The 6,319-nt window shown below is 47.5% G+C and overlaps 1 pseudogene; it reads left to right on the top strand.

Moving 5' to 3' along the window:
* The window catches only part of LOC107295491, a 17,656-nt pseudogene extending 11,800 nt beyond the window's left edge, over window positions 1–5,856 (top strand).
* Window positions 5,857–6,319: the final 463 nt, after the last annotated feature.

The following is a 6,319-nucleotide window of genomic DNA, read 5'->3' as shown; positions in this document are numbered from 1 at the left end:
GGAGGTGTGGACAACAAGATGCAACTTTTTTTCATATGTGGTGGACCTGTAAGGTTATTAAGGCCTTTTGGATAAAATTATGGTGGAATTTACAGCAAGTTTTTAAAAGAAGAATTTTCTTTCTGCCTCAGTTGTTTCTCCTAGGTATCACACATAACTTGGATGTAAAAGAAACGAATTTGATGTTGTATTGTCTAACCGCTGCCCGTTTGCTGATAGCTCAAAACTGGAAGAGTAAAGTTCTACCTACAATAGAGGACTGGAGAGTGAAGGTTTCGCATCTTGCTGATATGGCAAAGATTTCGGCTTATTTGAAGGATCACTCAAATGAACAATTTTTATCAATATGGAGAAGATGGATTGTTTATATTCAAAATAAGCATAGAATGGTGGAATATAAGTTAGGTTTTTAGATAAAAAATTCTTTTTTATATATATATATATATATCCCACCTACTTATGTAGAATAACACTTTGTGGAGTTAGGGATATTAATATAAGGTTACTTTTAGTTGAATAGTATCCTGGGATTAGGTTTGGGAAGTCCGGGTGGGGGGTGGGGGGTGGGGGGGTTTTTTCAATTGTGATGCATTTGTGATGTGTTTTTTTTTTCTATGTTGAAAACAATAAAAAAAAATTTGAAAAAAAAAAAAAAAATCTTTCATCTCTCCTTATTGCTAATCTTTACTGGCTCCTTCTCATCTTACTTGCATGTCACACTAAGAGGTGGCATAGTTTTTGTTTATTATATCTGGGTCAGACATGCTGCTTACCATGTTTGATAGCTATGGTTTGGCTTTGGCTAGTTTGCCTTATGTATGGCATGGTGTGCTAGACAAACCTAGATTACTGGCTAATTTTTAATTAAGGAAACATTAGTTTTCCAGGAAAAGGGTAGATGGGAGGGCTCTGTACGCTTGGATCCATTCATTACTAGCCATAATGTCAAAATGATGACATGTAAGTCATCACCGTGCAAACGATGCAATTGTAGGCTTGCATCATGATATTTAAAGCTCCATCTTTTGTTTCTTTTGATGTCATTTTCCCTTCTAGGAATGCCCATGACTCTGTACATTTCTTTTATACCAACAAGCAAAAAAGAGAGTTAAAAAGCAAGAATACAGGGGAAAGGGTGGTCTTTCTATCTCCTACCCACATTGACTGTTATTCTGGTTAAGCCATTGTATACCTATTTTAAAGGAAAAGCAAACAAAAAGGATACCTGAGTCTTTTGGGGGGGGTTGCCTGGGGTGCTTTGTATGTTTGAAGCTTCTACAAGATTTAAGTGCCTGTTTTGTCTTATGGTTTGTGTTCTTTAAATCTTCCAGTGGCAATTCTCCTTTGTCTTCACTCAACCCATTGATCCTTTACTCTTTCCCCACCTATTTAGGAGAAAAATGGCCCCCTAAATCACTAAGTAATTCTTCTTTTGTTTCTTTTGAGTTGCATGCCACGCCATCCTAGCTTTTCAAATACAGAATTGACCATGGCACTTTTTTTTCAGAAGGAAGTCATGCACTCAGCTCGGTGCTAAAAGCAGATTTTAAACCTAGTTGACCTCTCTCTTTTTAAATAGTTAGAGCATTTGTTCTTCTTTAGCTCAATGTGACTTTCCACAGATTACCATCCCTATAAACTGATTGGGAAAAATGGTGTCTGTTCTGTTCGCGAGTCCAAGGCATTTAGACGAAGCGAGTAACACAAAAGCAAGTCTTCTTTATTGCAAGTCAGCAACAGAACAGTAAACAAAATGGCACGCAGGCCTTTTATAGTCTCCTTGCAAGGACAGCGTCAACCAATCAATGCAAGGCTGGACTCTCTGCAGCCTTCCTGAGCCTGCTGAGCAATTCAGCAGGCCCAGGACATAACACCCCTCCCCCCTGGATAAAACAATAAGTAACCCTTACTGTTATAGCAGCAAACATATACATGTGTTCTATTGGCATTTGTTATTGTTAAACACATTATGCCTGCACACAGGCAGACCCAATCTTGCATTTTATATGTACAAGAATACAGCAAAATGTTTAATACACTGCAATATAACACCCCTTCATCTGAGTGTTTGTTTTGCATTTTAAAGAACTAGCAAGATTCCCTCAGGCTTGACAGAAACCTCACATAGTCCTTAAGATGTTTGGGTGGACCCTTGGCCCGCTGTGACCTTCTTATGGCCGGTGTGTGTGTCTGGCCTGCCAGCTCGCCTGCCAGGCTAGGCAGACCAGGACTTTGTTGCCCCAAGGACCCAGGTGACCCACCCAGCTGCTGACTGGCTGGATCCGCTAAATCCAAGCCAGAGTTCCTTGGTGGGGTGGAATTCCCCAAGTCCGGTGGTGGGGTGGAATTCCCCAAGTCCACAATGGACCCCTCTTGGGAGCACTGTCCCTCGAGCCCAAGACCAGCAGCTGGAGTGGCCTGAGTAGCCGATTTACCCCAATGTCCCATTGCCCCAGTGTCTGTGCCGCAGGTGCCAGGGTCAGGAGCCGCCTCCATGGCAAACCCCCCTTCTGGAGCAATAGGTGAAGCCTGTGAATGTCCACTTGGCTGGGCAAACACCCCTTCTGGAGCAATAGCTGAAGTGCTTGGCCAGAGAGACTGTGGTCCACGATCGTAATTGTGGTCCTCCTCCCCCCCAAGAGCAGAGCCAGGAGCGGACGTGTTGCTGGGAAGCCTCCAGCGCAGTTGGTCAATGTGACGTCGGATCACACGACCATCATCCAAGGCCACTTCGTATGACAGCGGCCCAGAGACCTTGCATACCACTGCTGTGACCCAGAGATGTCCAGGTCCATAGTTCCTTGTCCAGACCGGATCGCCCACCTGTGATGCCAGCTGCCATAAGTGATTCTTTTAAGAGCATCTTTGGTAGTGCACACCATCCTCTCTGCCTGGCCGTTGGAAGATGGATGAAACGGTGCTGAAGTAGCATGCTGGATCAAGTTGGCCTGTAGAAAAGCCTGAAACTCAAAAGAAGTAAATTGGAGGCCGTTATCTGAGACCAGGACATCTGGAAGTCCATGAGAAGCGAAGATTCTTCTCAACACCTGGATGGTCCTAGGAGTAGTAGTGGAGGAGACAGGCACAACTTCTAGCCACTTGGAATGGCTGTCAACGAGGAAAAGGAAGAATTGCCCCTGAAAGGGCCCAGCGTAGTCGATATGCACCCTCGACCAAGGGGAAAGTGTCTCCTCCCACCTACTGTATGTACAGGGGCCTGAGGCATTTCAGGCTTGGACTGTTGGCACACTTGGCACCCATGAACCTGGGTCTTGATCTCTTTATCGAGCCCAGGCCACCAGAGATGGCTATGCGCAAGCGCTTTCATCCGGACTATGCCTGGATGTCCCTCATGCAGAGAGAGCAAGACTCTAATCCTCACTGAGGCTGGGATGACTACCCTGCTACCCCATAAAAGGCACCCTTTGAAAGTGGAAAGCTCGTGCTTCCTTTGCCAGAAGCTTTGAAACTCAGTACCTGGACACGTGTCAGGCCATCCTGACAACACCCATGTCAGCACGCGTGTGAGTGTGTGATTAGTGGCAGTTTCTGCAGCCACGTCCCTAGCATTGAGGGGAGATTCAGGCAATTCCTGAATGGAGAGAATGTGAAGAGCAGGAGCAGGATCTGCCTCTATCTGCTGTAGAGGTAATCTGCTGAGGCCATCTGCATGGCCCATTTCTTTGCCAGGTTTGTGCACCAAAGTGTAGTCGTATGCTGACAGGAAAATTGACCATCTCAGCATTCTAGGAGAGATTATGTGTGGGGTTTGTTTATTTGTGGTAAACAAACCCAGCAGAGGCTTATGGCCTGTGTAGACTGTAAAATGGCGGCCATATAAGAAATCATGAAATTTCTTTATGCCAGCCACTATGGCCAAGGCTTCTCTGTCAATCTGTGCGTAATTACGCTCTGCAGATGACAGAGTCCTTGAATAGTAGGCCACAGGGACTTGTGTCCCATCAGCCTTCAGATGACTAAGCACAGCCCCAACCCCATAAGGGGACGCATCACATGCGATGCACACAGGCTATTGCTCATTGAAATGCGCTAAAACCGCATTTGAAGAGAGCAAGGCCTTGACCTCTGTAAAGCTCCTTTCATGGACCTTAGTCCACTGCCAAGGAGCCTGTTTGTCCAAGAGCCGGTGTAACGGCTCAGCCACTGCAGCCTTGTGGGGAACGAATGCATGATAAAAGTTTAAGAGTCCCAGAAAAGCCTGAAGTTCGCTTTTGGACTTGGGACTTGGGGCCTGCTGAATTGCTTGAAGCTTGGATTCAGCAGGATGGATGCCTTCAGCATCAATACGGAACCCCAGAAATTCAGTGGAGGTGACTCCAATCTTACATTTATCTTGCTTCAGCTTCAGCCCCGCTTGGCGGAAACGCAGCAAGACAGCTCTCAGCCTTTCAGCTAAATTTACAGATGACTCCCCAGCAATGAGGATGTCATCGAAGTAGGGGCAGACCCCAGTAATACCACGGAGCGTTCGCTCCATTACACTTTGGAAGATGCCAGGGGCCACGTTAACCCCAAACTGCAGTCTTTTCACTTTAAAGGCTCCCCGGCTCAATTGTTTGAGCCTCAGCTGTTGCCTCATCAACAGGTAACTGTTGGTAGGCCTGTGCCAAATCAAGCTTTGCAAAGAGGTGCCCCCCCTTGAGGGAGGCCAGAATGTGGCTAACCACAGGCACTGGATATGCATGCTGTTGCAGCGCTTTGTTACGTGTACATTTATAGTCCGCACAGATTCAGACTTCTCCATTGGCCTTCAGTGGTGTTGCTATGGGGGTTTCCCATGGACTAGAGTCCACAGGTTCTAAGATGCCCTGCTGGAGCAGCTTGTCCAGCTCTGCATCAATTTTGCCTTTGAGGGCAAAAGGCACCCTTCTAGGTTTGATCCGGATGGGTGTGATAGCTGGGTCTAAGCGTAAGGTGATGGGAGGCCCCTTGTATGATCCAAGCTCTGAACTGAACACATCAGCAAACTCCTTGCAGACTTCTGCAAGGCCTGACGTTTGCAGACTGTGCAGTCCAGTCACTTGAATCCCAAGGGCCTCGAACTAATCGAGTCCAATGAGACTCGTGCGATCACCCCCAACTACCACCACATCTAGCAGGCCTTCAAAAGTCCTATGCTGCACCTTGAGCGTGGCCTCCCCCTTTACGCTGACTCTGGAATTCTGGAAGTCAGTGAGAATTAAATTTGATGGCCTGAGTTTGACTCATAGGCCACTTCTGCTGCAAATCCTTTTAAAGGTGTCAAAAGAAATGATCGATAGAGCGGACCCTGTGTCCAACTCCATCGACAAGGGAACCCCTTGCAACTTCACATCAATGTGAAGCTTTTTCTTAAGTGGCCTATGAATTCCTGTCCTGAAAATGCTCCTGCGCGACGCGTAGAAACCCACCCTGTGTTGGCTGGGGACCCTGGTACCTTTCTGAAGCAATTCTTCCTGAGACCGGACCTTCTGGCGACCCAAACAGACGGAGGCAATGTGGCCTTGGAACACATTCTATTGAACTTTTGACAAGAAGTTCATAGCCATTCATAGCCAAGAAACTCCTAATCTGTAAATCTGATTTTTCTAGCCATTATTTCCCACCTTCTCACCCTTTAATATTTTGACTAAAAAAGATCACCGAAGCTTATAAATTCTAGCTTCTTTTTTTAATCATGTTGCTCTTTCTTCTTTTCTACACCCATAGTCTGCCTCCAGTTTCTTTGAGAATGTGATGGACTGGGTCATGAACTTTTTAAGGGATCGACTGGCTCTCTGGATTGAACAGCAGGGAGGCTGGGTGAGTGGCACTCTTGAAGATCCTTTGAGTATTTCTCTTATAGTCAAGATTTGAGAAGATTTTGTTAAAAATGTAGACCTAGGTCAGCTATAGAACACATGTATACTTGCAACTTGCTGATGGCGGACCTACCGGTTTTGGCTCCGTAGCTCCGTAGCTCCGCGGGTTCCTCGGGCGGAGATGGGGAGCCTCCGGAGGGTCGGGGGTGTTCGCCGGCCTTGAGTTTGGTGAGAGGAGAAGGCTGGTGAGCGAAGAAGGCTGGCAATGGGCCGCGTGACCACCTGGCTGTGGCTGGGTGGAGCCACGGGCGGAGCCGTGGGTGGAGGCCCCGGCTCGGAGAGACCTCAACGCGGCGGAAATTTGCGGCCTAGCGGCCTGGCGGCCTGACGGCCTGACGGCCTAGCGATTTAGCGGCCCAGCGACCCAACGGCCCAGCGACCCAGCGGCCCAGGGGGATGCGGCCCAGTAGCACAATGGTACAACGGCCCGGAGGACACACCGGCTCAGCGGCACAGCG

Source organism: Protobothrops mucrosquamatus, unplaced genomic scaffold (assembly GCF_001527695.2).
Source record: "Protobothrops mucrosquamatus isolate PMUCROS unplaced genomic scaffold, P.Mucros_1.0 scaffold2364, whole genome shotgun sequence".
NCBI lineage: Eukaryota > Metazoa > Chordata > Lepidosauria > Squamata > Viperidae > Protobothrops > Protobothrops mucrosquamatus.
Note: the sequence above shows the minus strand (reverse complement) of the source record. Positions and strands in the feature narration are given on the sequence as shown.